Source organism: Bombina bombina, chromosome 2 (genome assembly GCF_027579735.1).
Source record: "Bombina bombina isolate aBomBom1 chromosome 2, aBomBom1.pri, whole genome shotgun sequence".
NCBI lineage: Eukaryota > Metazoa > Chordata > Amphibia > Anura > Bombinatoridae > Bombina > Bombina bombina.
The window spans coordinates 289,037,397-289,054,632 of record NC_069500.1 but is presented as its reverse complement, the minus strand read 5'-3'; the positions used below and the strand labels follow the sequence as shown (position 1 = coordinate 289,054,632).

At 37.6% G+C, this 17,236-nt stretch overlaps 1 protein-coding gene across 3 annotated transcripts in view; it reads left to right on the top strand.

The window, feature by feature from the left end:
- Positions 1 to 17,236, top strand: part of DTWD2 (DTW domain containing 2) — a 916,318-nt gene that overhangs the window by 58,167 nt on the left and 840,915 nt on the right. The gene's annotated exons all lie outside the window — the stretch shown is intronic.

The window sequence follows — 17,236 nt, the reverse complement described above, 5'->3', positions numbered from 1 at the left end:
CTTGGTTTTTCAACACGCTTCTTGCGACCCTGTTGACTATTTTGAATGAAACGCTTGATTGTTCGATGATCACGCTTCAGAAGCTTTGCAATTTTAAGAGTGCTGCATCCCTCTGCAAGATATCTCACTATTTTTGACTTTTCTGAGCCTGTCAAGTCCTTCTTTTGACCCATTTTGCCAAAGGAAAGGAAGTTGCCTAATAATTATGCACACCTGATATAGGGTGTTGATGTCATTAGACCACACCCCTTCTCATTACAGAGATGCACATCACCTAATATGCTTAATTGGTAGTAGGCTATACAGCTTGGAGTAAGACAACATGCATAAAGAGGATGATGTGGTCAAAATACTAATTTGCCTTATAATTCTGCACTCCCTGTATATATATATATATATATATATTGATCGATTGGCTTATCAAAAAATTAAAAAATGCTATCCTTTGATACTGAATAGCTTGTCTCGTTAATGTAGGTTTTTCATCATGTGTTAATTGAGCATATAATATTTAAATGATAGTGAGAGAGAGTGACTTTTCAAATTTTTTTTGCGCAAGCTGGAAAAAAACATATGTTATTCTTTTATGTTCACTGTAATATGACATTTATCAGATGTAAAAATGTTTTTTTTTTTTTGGGGGTAAAGTTTTTTTCACACTGTAATGTAGTATACCTTATCAGGATTCCTTTGCTGATAGGTCTAGAAGTGTTTAAATCGACATTAATAAACTACAATGGCATGTCTACTAACTACAGATAATTTATTGAACCTAACATAATGTTTGTATATATAATGTTGGATGGTAATGAAATCAAACAACTTGTCATGAATTTATCATGCAAACTGGGGAATATTCTCCTCTAGTGCTGTGTTTGCTAGATTTTGAAGTTTATCAGGTGCAAGTTTTTCTGAATGATAGCTTTATGTACCTTATCATTAGTCTATTGCTAGTTGATCTAGAATATTTGAGAAAATGTTTTTTTAAAAACAAAGATACTTAGATAAGTTATTTTGGCTTTTGCGATATATCCCAATTTAATTTCTTATATAAGAAAAGCATGAATCATCATCAATTCATAACGGTATTTTAAGGAGGACTGACCATATTAGTATCCATAGTTGTATATTGAATGTATTGATGCAAAAACCTGATATTGTAATCGGTAAAAGGTGGCGGGTGGCAAATAGCGTGAGATTTCTATATATACTTATTGAGATCAATGTGTATATTGTGGCACTGTCACAATGGGTTGATATGTAGGTCAATTGAGTACAGATATTATTATTGAAATATTCCATGCTAATGGTTGGTTTAGTTCTGTTAAAGAATTTCATTATATTAGAATCATTACATATGTTATGGTTCTGCCATGATAAGTTGGTATTATACAAAACGTTATAAAAACGTTATGACAAAGGAGGTAACGGTTTAATTTGGCACAACCATTGCTATTAAAGTATTATATACTCAAGATGACTTAACTTATTATATACAGTTGAAGTGAGTAGATTGGATAAGGGTGAACAGAATATATCATTAGACCTAGCTTATTAGTGGAATCTGAGTTATAGAAATTGTGTATTTGTCCAGATATGAGATTAGGATTGTAGTATCATCATAATTTATTTATGATTACATTGATTTAAACTTAGCTGGAAGAACATTGTCCTAGCATTATAATATGTTATTTACGGTGTCCAGGGGTACTTTGAGATTCTCTAAGTTTCTGTTAGGTCCCTGTCTTCTTCTTTTGTGGTTTCGTCATTAGAGAAAGGGGGATTTTATTTCAGAGTTTTTTCTTAGTGATAGTATGCCCTTTTTATGTATGGCTAGTTACTAATAGGGTAAAACATGTAGATAGTCCATATTTAAGGGCTTTTTCTTGTTGTCTTTTACTTTAAATTTTGTAGAGGTGGGTCAGCCTTCTGTTATTGGAAGGATTTTTGGAGGGGGTGATGTTATTGAAAATTTAATAGATGTGTAAGGTCTTCTTTATTATTCAGACCTTTAGGAAAGAGACAATCTAATTGGAAAATCCACCTTGACTCAGATGTTAAAAGCTTCCTCTCAAAATCTCCTCCCCTCCAATTTTTCTTGACCTTCTGTATACCAATGAATTTTAAATCTTGTATGTTTCATGGAAAAATGTTTATATAGAGACGTGTCCATACTCAATTTTTCAATAAGGAGTATATGCTCATGGATTCTGTCCCTTAGGAGTCGTGAGGTTTGTCCGACATATTGTAGTCCACATGTACATTCCATTAAGTATATGATGCCTTTGTCTGTGCATCTGATCAGATCCTTTATTTCATATTCTTCTTTAGTATGTCTGGAGTTGAATTTGTTCGTTTTCTTGCAGCATTTGCACGCCTTGCAAGTTGGGCACGTGAAAATGCCCTTTATTTTCTTTCCGCGGACATCTAAAGTGTTCGATGTATTTGTCTATTGGATGCTTTGTGCTAGTTTATTTTTTAGATTATCCGTTTTTCTGTATATAAATCTTGGCTGTGCAGGCAGTTTGTCTCCAATAGTGTCATCTTCCTTCAGTAAGGACCAATGTTTTCTAAATATATTCTCTATGATATATCTATTACTACTGTATTCGGTAATTATAGGAACATTTAGAATAGTATTGTCTCTGTCGGTTTCGGATTTTTGTATTTTAGAATGTCTTCTCTCTCGGTGTTCCTTACTTCCTCCATTTTAAGTCATAGAAATTCCTCATCGTACCCCCTTTCTATAAATTTCTCTTTCAAAGTTATTGCTTGTTCTTCCCATTTTTCCAGATTTCTTTTTTACCTATGTTATGTGTAATTTATATGCTCAAAGTTTCTTTCATGCAGATACTTGACATTGGTCATGAATATTTTCACTATATGTAGAGATCCTTAAGAGATAAGTGTCAGGCGTGGCATCCCTCATGGTCTTTATCCCTTAAAGGACCACTCAATTCAGTAGAATTACATAATTAACAAGTGCATAATAAAGACGATGATTTAATACCTACTCTGAATATCAAATAAACAGTAGATTTTTTTTTCTGAAAAATGTATTTTTTCTCTATTTTCCGACCTCTTGTATCATGTGACAGACATCAGCCAATCACACTGGTATACGTAAACCATGTGAGCTTGTGCACTTTTAGCCACCAATCAGCAAGTGCTACCCATGTTCTGAACCAAAAATGGGCAGGCTCGTAAGCTTAGATTCTTGTTTTTTAACTAAAAATACCAAGAGAAGAAGAAAAATTGATAATAGGAGTAAATTAAAAAGTTGTTTAACATTACATGCCCTATTTGAAACGTGAAAGTTTTTTTTGGACTTGACTGTCCCTTTAAAGTATTCCTTTTAAAAGCTCCCCATTTACCCAGCTTCTCTCTCCTTCTACCGCCTTATTTTCTCATGCGTCTCTACTGTTTGAGCAACTAGTGTACAGCCATCTTACATACATTCAGTCCCACAACTTCTTGCTTCACCCTGTGCAATTTGGCTTTTATCTTAAATGTTCTACAAAAATTACCTAAGTTAGTTGCATATGACTTGCTTACTACCCAAATCAACGAAGAATGCTTGCTACTATTTCCTTCTACTTCTCCTTGACCTCTCTGCGGCAACAACCTCAACCTGCTAATTGGTCTCTGCTCTTGTGTTCTGCTTAAAACTGACATATCATGGATTGGATCTTACCTCCTAAAATGGCTTCTTCTGCCTCTTTCTCCTCTTTACCTGCCTTCACACTATCTGTTGGTGTACCCCAAGGTTTGGTTCTGGGCTGTTTGCAGTTCTGAATATATATACAGTTCTTCACTTCAGAAACTCATCATTTGTGTTCCAGTACTAGCCTTCACCCCATGTCCACTGCTTGGAGTAGTGCTTGATCGTGCCCGATCCCTTACCTCATAATTCAATCTCCCTCCATATCATGCTGCTTCCATATGTGGAACATTTGTCATAATTTGTCCAGTGCTTACTTAAAGCATAACACAACATTCTAGTCAACTTACTCATCATATCACGCGATGACTATTGCAACACTATTCTAATTGGTTTGCTTGGCACTTCTGGCAGGCTTATCCCCAATGTCCACTATTCCATTTCTGCTATTCAGTGTTCTCCACAAAAACCTTTGCCAGCTGGGTGGCATTATGAAGTAGCCGAGTGGGGGCAGTATAATATATTCTAATATTATATCATTTTCAGCTATCCAAAGCACAAATTAATTGCATAACTTAACATATATGTATTTAATGATAATTTGTGCAATAAAAATGTAGCTGTGTTGTGAATTAGCTGAATGGGTGAAAGGGTCCTGGGAAGAACACTGCTATTCATAAATGACAGCCTCTATACTGGTTTCCACTATCTTCCAGGAGCAATATGAAACTGCAACCATAACTTATAAAGCATTTCAAAACTAATTTCTGCCAAATCTTCTAGCTGCCTCCTCCTTTCTGATTTTGACATATGCCTCTGTTCCTCTCATCACCACCCCACAAATTTGTCTTCAGAATTTCTCTTGGTCACATATGTTGTGGAACTGTCTTCCTCAGTCTGTTAGAATCTTCCCCAGAATTTAAAGCTTTATGTTGTCCTGAATGAAAACCTGGCACCTTACCTCATAAGGTTATCTCTTATCCAAATCGTATTCTCCAAACCAGAAACTTGTCTTTCTCAGCCTAACACGGCCTACAATTAGAACTAACCTGTGTCAGCTTTATTTTACCACCTTTATTGCTCTGCAGTATTTGTTGTTTGTTTAATAATGATGATAATAATTGGGTTAAATATGCATTTATATAAAACATTCTTGGCCAGTCCTCCAACAGAATTGTGATTCAGACTCTTCCCATGAACCCCAATGTAATTATTTGCTGAACTCTGAACCACAAAGTATTTTATTATTGCGCCAACATATCCCTTTAACTCAAAATAAAGACTTTAAAGCATTTTACACAGCTTCATTGACAATATTTGAGCATATAAAAAAATTGAACCCAGCACAGCAATCCAACTGGTAAGTCCTCCTGGAGTTACTACCAGAACTCCCAGCAAATATTGATTAACTAAGAAAAAAGAGGATATCCAAATATGCCAAAATGTATTTTAATGTAATGTATCAGAACATCACAGAGTAAAGAAAATCCACGATGTTTCGGGTCTCTCACCCCTTAATCATTTGTTTTTTCTTAGTTAATCAATATTTGAGCATATGACAGTAGAATGCACTGTAATGCGAATATGAAACACACTGTTACATGTCTGTTTCCCTAAATGAATTATAAAAGAATGATTATAAAATACACAGCAGTTTTAGTTTTCTAATGGAATTCATTTATCTTTATATTTCTAATTTATTACCCAACTAGTTTATCTCAAATAATAGGTGATTTATAGGATGTTATATTTCATTTCCCTGTGTCCTTTTTAATTCCATCTAATGTTGCATAATTTAATTTATGGAATAGCTTTCAATTATTGCAGATCTGTATAAATGCTTTCTTAATAACATTTGCTGTGCTTTCTCCGGTCTCTGACGCTCTCTAGGGATGGAATTTATGAACGGAGTATAATTATTTTGGCCTAAGTCCCCAAAAATATTAACCCCCCCCCCCACACACACACAATTTAGTTTATACAAAACACACTGATATTAAAAAATGTTCTCTGTACCATCTGAAATAGAATGTTTCAAAATGTATTATATAGCACCTTGTTTTGGAAAAAACAATGTTCCTGTGCTGAATAAAACAAACTTGTTTTGTGTGAGTTGTCCCTAACAGCCGAAGACTGGGACTCAGTTGTACATAGTCATAGTTTCACATTAATGTTATTTTAATGTGAAATTTTAATTTCACATTAACAGATTTTACTTTAATCTTTTCTGATGCAAAAAATATTTGTAACCTGTATTGCTCTTTCATCTACATACTAGAAAAAAATTAGAAACATGTCCCTTTAACCCCTTAGTGAGAATGCGCTATTTCAGGAGGTCTGCAGAAGGGAGGGAGGTCATAATAGTGCGGTCATGCTGCTAGTGGCGAGATCCGTGCTGCTATTATGCTATATCCTAAAAAGTCTTAACAACCAGCGAATTATAGGTTACAGTGCATTGTGGCTGATAAGGGGTTAAGGAAGTACAACATTTGTTGCTTGGGACAGCAATACAAAACAAGATATTTGCTATTCAATGTCACCCACTAAGCAGGCTCTCACATATGGGTTTCATATAACCAGTTCATAAAGTTTGCCAAAAATACATTTGTTTCATGACTATATGTAAGGTTTATTTATTTTATAAACGTACTGTGCTCATTTCTCCAACATTGGTGCGTCATCCTTACTTGTGGGATATTCTCTTCCCCAACAGGAAATGGCAAAGAGTCCCAGCAAAGCTGGTCACATGATCCCTCCTAGGCTCCGCCCACCCCAGTCATTCTCTTTGCCGTTGCACAGGCAACATCTCCACGGAGATGGTTAAGAGTTTTTTGGTGTTTAAACAGAAGGGATAGCCCCCAATCCGGGACCGGATCTAGTGGGGGGCAGACTTTCTCTCTTTGCTCAGGCTTGGGCAAGAGATGTTCAGGATCCTTGGGCGCTAGAAATAGTTTCTCAAGGTTATCTCCTGGAATTCAAGGAACTACCCCGAAGGGGAAGGTTCCACAGGTCTCAATTATCTTCAAACCAAATAAAGAGACAGGCATTCTTACATTGTGTAGAAGACCTGTTAAAGATGGGAGTGATACATCCAGTTCCAATAAGAGAACAAGGAATGGGATTTTATTCCAATCTGTTCATAGTTCCCAAAAAAGAGGGAACATTCAGACCAATTTTGGATCTAAAGATCCTAAACAAATTTCTCAGGGTACCATCGTTCAAAATGGAAACTATTCGAACGATCCTACCTACTATCCAGGAAAATCAATTTATGACTACCGTGGATTTAAAGGATGCGTACCTACATATTCCTATCCACAAGGAACATCATCAGTTCCTAAGGTTCGCTTTTCTGGACAAGCATTACCAGTTTGTGGCACTTCCATTTGGATTAGCCACTGCTCCAAGGATTTTCACAAAGGTACTAGGGTCCCTTCTAGCGGTTCTAAGACCAAGGGGCATTGCAGTAGTACCTTACTTGGACGACATCCTGATTCAAGCGTCGTCCCTGTCAAAAGCAAAGGCTCATACGGACATCGTCCTAGCCTTTCTCAGATCTCACGGATGGAAGGTGAACAAAGAAAAAAGTTCTCTGTCCCCGTCAACAAGAGTTCCCTTCTTGGGAACAATAATAGATTCCTTAGAAATGAGGATTTTTCTGACAGAGGTCAGAAAATCAAAACTTCTAAGCTCTTGTCAAGTACTTCATTCTGTTCCTCGTCCTTCCATAGCGCAGTGCATGGAAGTAATAGGATTGATGGTTGCAACAATGGACATAGTTCCTTTTGCACGAATTCATCTAAGACCATTACAACTGTGCATGCTCAGACAGTGGAATGGGGATTATACAGACTTGTCTCCGACGATTCAAGTAGATCAAAAGACCAGAGATTCACTCCGTTGGTGGCTGACCCTGGACAATCTGTCACAGGGAATGAGCTTCCGCAGACCAGAGTGGGTCATTGTCACGACCGACGCTAGCCTAGTGGGCTGGGGCGCGGTCTGGGAATCCCTGAAAGCTCAGGGTCTATGGTCTCGGGAAGAGTCTCTTCTCCCGATAAACATTCTGGAACTGAGAGCGATATTCAATGCTCTCAGAGCTTGGCCTCAACTAGCAAAGGCCAAATTCATAAGGTTTCAGTCAGACAACATGACGACCGTTGCATATATCAATCATCAGGGGGGAACAAGGACTTCCCTGGCGATGAAAGAAGTGACCAAGATAATTCAATGGGCGGAGGATCACTCCTGCCACTTCTCTGCGATCCACATCCCAGGAGTGGAAAATTGGGAAGCGGATTTTCTGAGTCGTCAGACATTCCATCCGGGGGAGTGGGAACTCCATCCGGAAATCTTTGCCCAAATAACTCAATTATGGGGCATTCCAGACATGGATCTGATGGCGTCTCGTCAGAACTTCAAGGTTCCTTGCTACGGGTCCAGATCCAGGGATCCCAAGGCGACCCTAGTAGATGCACTAGTAGCACCTTGGACCTTCAACCTAGCTTATGTATTCCCACCGTTTCCTCTCATCCCCAGGCTGGTAGCCAGGATCAATCAGGAGAGGGCCTCGGTGATCTTGATAGCTCCTGCGTGGCCACGCAGGACTTGGTATGCAGACCTGGTGAATATGTCATCGGCTCCACCATGGAAGCTACCTTTGAGACAGGACCTTCTTGTTCAGGGTCCATTCGAACATCCAAATCTGGTTTCCCTCCAGCTGACGGCTTGGAGATTGAACGCTTGATTTTATCAAAGCGTGGGTTTTCAGATTCTGTAATAGATACTCTGATTCAGGCTAGAAAGCCTGTAACTAGAAAAATTTACCATAAAATATGGAAAAAATATATCTGTTGGTGTGAATCTAAAGGATTCCCATGGAACAAGATAAAAATTCCTAAGATTCTATCCTTTCTACAAGAAGGTTTGGAGAAAGGATTATCTGCAAGTTCTCTGAAGGGTCAGATCTCTGCTTTATCTGTTTTACTTCACAAAAGACTGGCAGCTGTGCCAGATGTTCAAGCATTTGTTCAGGCTCTGGTTAGGATCAAGCCTGTTTACAGACCTTTGACTCCTCCCTGGAGTCTAAATCTAGTTCTTTCAGTTCTTCAAGGGGTTCCGTTTGAACCCTTACATTCCGTAGATATTAAGTTATTATCTTGGAAAGTTTTGTTTTTGGTTGCAATTTCTTCTGCTAGAAGAGTTTCAGAGTTATCTGCTCTGCAGTGTTCTCCGCCCTATCTGGTGTTCCATGCAGATAAGGTGGTTTTGCATACTAAGCCTGGTTTTCTTCTGAAAGTTGTTTCCAACAAAAATATTAACCAGGAGATAGTTGTACCTTCTTTGTGTCCGAATCCAGTTTCAAAGAAGGAACGTTTGTTACACAATTTGGACGTAGTCCGTGCTCTAAAATTCTATTTAGAGGCTACTAAAGATTTCAGACAAACATCTTCCTTGTTTGTTGTTTATTCTGGTAAAAGGAGAGGTCAAAAAGCGACTTCTACCTCTCTTTCCTTTTGGCTTAAAAGCATTATCCGATTGGCTTATGAGACTGCCGGACGGCAGCCTCCTGAAAGAATCACAGCTCACTCCACTAGGGCTGTGGCTTCCACATGGGCCTTCAAGAACGAGGCTTCTGTTGACCAGATATGTAAGGCAGCGACTTGGTCTTCACTGCACACTTTTGCCAAATTTTACAAATTTGATACTTTTGCTTCTTCGGAGGCTATTTTTGGGAGAAAGGTTTTGCAAGCCGTGGTGCCTTCCATTTAGGTGACCTGATTTGCTCCCTCCCTTCATCCGTGTCCTAAAGCTTTGGTATTGGTTCCCACAAGTAAGGATGACGCCGTGGACCGGACACACCAATGTTGGAGAAAACAGAATTTATGCTTACCTGATAAATTACTTTCTCCAACGGTGTGTCCGGTCCACGGCCCGCCCTGGTTTTTTAATCAGGTCTGATGAATTATTTTCTCTAACTACAGTCACCACGGTATCATATGGTTTCTCCTATATATATTTCCTCCTGTCCGTCGGTCGAATGACTGGGGTGGGCGGAGCCTAGGAGGGATCATGTGACCAGCTTTGCTGGGACTCTTTGCCATTTCCTGTTGGGGAAGAGAATATCCCACAAGTAAGGATGACGCCGTGGACCGGACACACCGTTGGAGAAAGTAATTTATCAGGTAAGCATAAATTCTGTTTTTTCATTATAACTATGGTTCTAAAATATGCTATTTATTTTTAAACGATTTATCAGCTATAAAACTTGACTTAAAAGGAGACAAAATCTGTACATCTCAACAATTTAAAGGGACATTACTATGCTGGGTACAATTACAATAGCATGGTCACTACTCGCCATGTTATGCTAGTAAACCTCTGCATCTTTAACCTGGGTGCCACTATAGAGCAGCTGCCTTGTTCTATATTATTCCGAATGGCTTTTTTATATTTGTTATAAGCACTTCTACTGTAATTTTACACAGCAGTCAAATTCTTCTTTAAGTGATATAGATGACCGCAGTATGCTGGGAAATCCATCATTAAACAAAAAAATCTTGCGTATTTGAAGAAGACTTTCGATAGCAGCATTTGCTATGCTTTCCTATTTCAGACCAGCTAAAGGGATATACTCTTTGAAAAGCCTGTTGAAATGCAGTGTCATTTAGTATGCACTGTGCAGCAATGCCCTTTACACAGACAAACTCAGGGTAACTGCAGTGCGCACAACAGGTGCCCAGTCCCTCTGTAGAGCGGTAGCTTACAGTAAGCTAATGCACATTTTATAGAGACCTGAAAGTCAAAAGTAAACTTTCTTGGTTCAGGTAAAGCGTGCAATTTAACATCTACTATCAAATTGTATTTTTTTTGTCTTTGTATCAAATTTGGAAAAGCATACCTAGGTATGCACAGTAGCAACAGTGTACTACTGAGAGCTAGCTGATAATTTGAAGCTATGCACATGTTTCTTGTCATTGACTCACTAGATTAAGTCCCAGTAGTGCACTACTGCTCTGGAGTTGGCTTTAACTATGTGTTTAATCTATTTGAAGGAGTTAAACACATAGAACATTTTATTATTGCACTATTGCTTGTATATAACACATTCTAGCATTCTCTTTTTGCATGTTTATGTCCCTTTAAAACATGTTTGTGCGGGATTTTGTGTATGTGATTCATGTCCTTTAAAATGTTTTCTCTAAAGGTTCTAATTGATTTGTTTCTCTACCCAAACCTTTGAGGGTATAACAATATTTATTAGTAAGTATTCCTGACATTTTAATACTATAGATCCATCAGTATTAATGTGCCCATAACATTTAAACATACCAAATAAAAAAGAGTTATAATCACTTCTTACATTAAAACTCCCTTGACAATATTCAAAATAAAAATTGATCTATAAAAGCTAATTGTGGTTGATTTACATCCTTGTTTACGTTTTTTGTAGCTCTTTATTTATTTATTTATTTTGCTTAATCTTAACAATAGAAACTTTGTGAGAGGATTTTATGTAGCTCCTGGGTGATCACAGCACAAGAGCTTAGTACAGAACACTGTGTACACAATGGGACAGATTTTAGAAAGTTAGACAGACAGGGGCATACATCTACACCCCTGTTCTCCCACTTCTTGTCTAGCGGGCAGCAAAAGGATGCCCGAATTTACCAGCTAGTGTGCAATGCCTCCCCTTTCTCGCAGTCGAGCAAGGGTTGTTAATCTCCCTAGTCGGAAAAGTCCGGTGGGTATTGACGCACGCCACATAGCAGGTGGTGAAGTGGTTTAAGAAGCAGCAGTCTACTGACTGCTGCTTGTTGAATCTTGGGTACAGGTCAGGTTATTAGACCGAACCTCTCTTTGCTTCCATGGATGTTTGTGTATCGATATCCGCTCATATGGATAGCCGGTTTTACTCTACAATGAAATAATAAAGAAGAATGCTTTTTAAGTGTACTGGGACTCTTTGTTTGTTTGTTCTGAACTTTTTAAATAACTTTACATTATACTTCTATTATCAAATTTGCTTCATTAGACTCCATATATTATTAGGTGGGTGGACAAGGTTCGCTATCATGAACTTTGCGTGCCCAGCCTCGCGGCTAGCGAGAAAGCAATACGCTGCCCACATTTAACACTGCACAAACTGCTGACCCTTGCATGCACACAGCCTATTGCTCACTAAAGGGATCTGCCAATCATCTCAATCGTATCTGATTGGGATTATTGTAATCCACCATACTTAAGGTGGAAGAGAGGTTAAGTAGCAGCAGTCTTAAGACCACTGCTATTTAGTTACTGTTTCAGGCTCATGCATGCAAACCTTAAACACTGGGGCTCCGAAACTGCTATTACAGCTTGGTGAATGGAGCCGACTGGTAACCTTTGTTGATGGAGCAGCAGTGCACTACTAGGAGCTAGCTGAACATATCAGGTGAGCTAATAGCAAGAGGCATTTATGTGTAGCTGCCAATCACTAACTAGCTCTCAGTAGTAACTTGCTGTTCCTGAGCATACCTAGGTATGCTTTCAACAAAGAATACCAAGAGAATGCCGTAAAATGGAATGTTTAATGTTATGCTCTATCTGAATCATGAAAGTTTATTCATGAATTCATGAAAGTTTATTTTAACTTTAAAGTAAACACATAAATAAGTACTTTTTTCTTTATTAAAACTTAATGTATTTTTAAATCTCTAAAATGCTTGTTATTTAGTAGAGGTGATTCTCATATGTAAAGACTTCTGCAACACTGAAAACGGGGGTAAGTGTGTTAGTTTTCATTTTACTTTAATGTGGCTGGTTTTGTGTCTAACAGCTAAGTTTTTTTCACCCCATCTTGATGTAATCAATACATTTTCTACCTTTTTATTTTTTAAGTTCCTTTTCTTGTGCGTTCTTTTACAAGGGATATTACCCTGAGCACATAATAGAGTGGATGGACTTAGTTTATATGAGTGTTTTTTCTTTATTCACCTAATGCTCTGGTGCATATATTCAGTCCCCTTTCACCCCATAAAAGATGCACAAAAAGCCAGGTTGGTAATTTCCAACCCAGAACAAAACTTTGCATGAGTTTGATAATGGTCAATAGGGTCTCTGCTGGGAAGGACATAAAACAGGTTGATGATGTGTTTAACAAGACAGTTATTTTTTTATGGTAACAAATGGTACAGATGTTTTCCCTGCAAAGGATTGTTGCTCTATCTCGTGGTATGAAAAATCAATTAAACATGGCAGTTTTGCGCAGCAACATAAAATAAAATTGCATGGAATGGGGCTCTCACAGCAGTGTGTGTTAGGTTGTTTAACTACAACATATGTTTATGAGACTTTAAAACTTGTGTTGGCTAATAGTTCAGAAACAAATAAAACATTATGTACAAACTGCAGAATTTCTTTTAAAGGTTGTGATGGTGATTTAGTTTGACCAGTGTGCTTGATGTAGATAGAAATAGCCTGGATCTAATTTTTTGAATGAAAAAAAAATATATAAATTACTATTTATACTTGCAAATCATTAAAGGAAAAGTTTTTATTTTCTGCGTACTCTGTTTATTACTGTTCAGTCTTGGTGAGTGTTAATTAGAATCTCATAACTCAGTGCAGCAAAACGATCTCATTTGCGTGATCACATTTATTCGAAAGCTGTTAGCTGGAAAATCAGAGTAAAAGCAATTGCAATTAGCCCAGTATGAATTGATTTTGCAATAAAGCCCAAAAGCATAAAACTGCTTCTTCCTTAGCATGTAGGTAAAATAATAACACCAATTTAATCTGAGCAATATTCAGGCATGTCTTGTATGTATATAGTTTCATTATTTGTTTATTGCTTTAGTTAGTGTTTACAGTGAGCCTCACAGCAGTGTGAGGTCACATGCTCTGCATAGCTGTCACTAGACACCTTCTCAAATGCTGTATTGAATTGTATAAAATGCATTCTACATCAAGGGTTGACAAGTGTATGTGAAACTTTGGAGCCAAACAGATTATTGAAGAACCGCCCGGGCCTATAAAATGATGTATGGTTGGTATAAGATGGCCTTTATAATTCACACATATAAACTTCATTGTCAGTCTTGTGGTATACAGGCTGTTTGTTTTGCAGGATTTCTTGGGAATCTTAGTACATCTGAAGGTGTTATCCTATAATTAAAGGGACACTAAACCCAAATTTTTTCTTTCGTGATTCAGATAGAGCATGCAATTTTAAGCAACTTTCTAATTTACTCCTATTATCAATTTTCTTCCTTCTCTTGCTATCTTTATTTGAAAAAGCAGAAATATAAGGTTAGGAGACGGCCCATTTTTGGTTCAGCACCTGGGTAGAGCTTGCTGATTGGTTTGCTACATTTAGCCACCAATCACCAAGCGCTACCCAGGTTCTGAACCAAAAATGGACCGTCTCTTAAGCTTACATTCCTACTTTTTCAAAAAAGATAGCATGAGAACAAAGAAAAATTGATAATAGGAGTAAATGAGAAAGTTGCTTAAAATTGCCTGCAATGTAAATTTTAATGAATGAAAGTGCCCCTGTGTTTAATAGTATTTTTAAAAACTGGGCACTCATTCATTCAACTTTACATTCACTAAGGATTTGTTAGGTGGTTTACTGACTGTTTTCCTCATATTATCTCTCCAATAACCCCAGGTATATTTTTTGCTAGAAAAGACATTAAAGGCTTTGTTTTTATGTAAGAATTGTGCTTTGTCCCACACTCCCTAGAGAAGCTAAAAAACAAAATCTGTAACCTGTTTTTCTTAGTGCTGCAAATACCTGAATTAGCTGTTTGATTTGCAGTATTTACAGGTTACCTCATTTGCTTTCTTGACCCTTTAGAGAGCACGAGACAATCATCGTTTTACACAAACCCATTAAGGTGTTAAATTTCCTTTTAATCTTAACATCTCACAATATCCATCTGTACATAGGAAACAAAGTATTCTCTACTTTGTGGTTGGTAGGCTGTTTGCTTCAGATGCTACAATTCCATCTCTTTTTGTTGTTTGTATACTATATAGAAAATGCCATATTATTATTATTATTATTATTATTATTATTATTATTATTATTATTATTATTATTATTATTATTAGCATCTATAAAATACTTAGCTTCACTCATTCTGATTCTCTCTATCTTTAGTTAAGTGTCTGTTGTATTGTTACTGATTTTTCTCATGTTGTTTTTTTAAATTGTCACTGTTTTCCATTTAAATATATTTTGAGGTTCCTTTTTTATTTAGAAACCACTTTGTATTTTAGTTTTATTGTGTTTTGTATTTTTGATGCTTTTATATTTCTGTATTGACAATCTATGTAGTCACATGACATTATCTAGTTGATCTTTTTTTATACAGCATATTCATTGATAATGCTCAATGTATTGACCGATCAAGTGTATTTCTTTCTTAAGTGGTAAGAGCCCACACAATTCCTTACTTGTGGGAATTCATCTCCTGTCCACCAGGAGGAGGCAAAGACGCCCTACACCAGAGCTTTAAGTATCCCTCCTACTTCCCTTTCCCTCCCAGTAGTTCTTTGCCTTTTCAAGGAGTAGACAAATATAGAGATGCTCAAGATTTCTTGAAGAATTACAGAAATATTAACCCCAAATTTTGCCTCAATGGATAGTTCCTGGAAGAGAGGAGTTTAGGTAGGAGTAATTGCTGTGCAATGTAAATCTTCTCTCTGGGGTTGTAGTCACAAGCCTGCCATGGGTGTCGCTGGGATAATTCCGTTAGCCTCCTCCTGTTGGACCATGAACATGTACTCCCTCAGCATATCCTCTACTGTTAGGGTACAGTAGAAGATCATTCTGTACTGTAACTAAGGATCAGCAACTAGATAAGAACAGTGGAGTGGGATCTGTCTTGGGGTAAGTACCCATATGTCTCACATAGCCTGTAAGCTACCAACAAGTACATTAAGTCAGTACTGCACAGCTAAAACACAGCCATAGTGTTCTTGGAAGAACACAAACCTGTCACATTTCTTTTCTGAGGGATTTTAATGTACAGATAGTTATGCACAGAGAGAAATTTTTGTGCACAAGGATGGATTTTGACATATTTATTTATTAATCTCCTACTGTACATTTATATTTAGGGTTTCTGTGTTTATTAGTTTTGTTGGATTCTTTAAGTGAGTAGCCTTTTACGAGCTCCCAGCTCCTTGAAATCCCCTTGCTCTTATGATGGCCGGGTTCCTTAGCGCTCTTCATTATCACAAACTTCACAGGAACGCTAAAGAGACTCTGTGTCCTGCTGGGGAGTGGAGGCAGAGTACAGCACATTCTCTTAGTGGTGGGGAAAGGGTTACGTTTTCTCCAACATAGGTGTGTCCGGTCCACGGCGTCATCCTTACTTGTGGGATATTCTCTTCCCCAACAGGAAATGGCAAAGAGCCCAGCAAAGCTGGTCACATGATCCCTCCTAGGCTCCGCCTACCCCAGTCATTCTCTTTGCCGTTGTACAGGCAACATCTCCACGGAGATGGCTTAGAGTTTTTTAGTGTTTAACTGTAGTTTTTATTATTCAATCAAGAGTTTGTTATTTTAAAATAGTGCTGGTATGTACTATTTACTCTGAAACAGAAAAGAGATGAAGATTTCTGTTTGTATGAGGAAAATGATTTTAGCAACCGTTACTAAAATCCATGGCTGTTCCACACAGGACTGTTGAGAGGAATTAACTTCAGTTGGGGGAACAGTGAGCAGTCTTTTGCTGCTTGAGGTATGACACATTCTAACAAGACGATGTAATGCTGGAAGCTGTCATTTTCCCTATGGGATCCGGTAAGCCATTTTATTCACACAGTAAATAAGGGCTTCACAAGGGCTTATTAAGACTGTAGACATTTTCTGGGCTAAATCGATCATATTTACACATATTTAGCCTTGAGGAATCATTTAATCTGGGTATTTTTTGTAAAATAATATCGGCAGGCACTGTTTTAGACACTTTATTCTATTGGGGCTTTCCCTAATCATAGTCAGAGCCTCATTTTCGCGCCGGTATGGCGCACTTGTTTTTGAGAACAGCATGACATGCAGCTGCATGTGTGTGGAGCTCTGATACATAGAAAAGTCTTTCTGAAGGCATTATTTGGTATCGTATTCCCCTTTGGGCTTGGTTGGGTCTCAGCAAAGCAGATTCCAGGGACTGTAAAGGGGTTAAATATAAAAACGGCTCCGGTTATTTTAAGGGTTAAAGCTTCCAAATTTGGTGTGCAATACTTTTAAGGCTTTAAGACACTGTGGTGAAATTTTGGTGAATTTTGAACAATTCCTTCATACTTTTTCGCAATTGCAGTAATAAAGTGTGTTCAGTTTAAAATTTAAAGTGACAGTAACGGTTTTATTTTAAAACGTTTTTTGTGCTTTGTTATCAAGTTTATGCCTGTTTAACATGTCTGAACTACCAGATAGATTGTGTTCTGACTGTGGGGAAGCCAAGGTTCCTTCTCATTTAAATAGATGTGATTTATGTCATAAAAAATTTAGTAAAAATGATGCCCAAGATGATTCCTCAAGTGAGGGGAGTAAGCATGGTACTGCATCATCCCCTCCTTCGT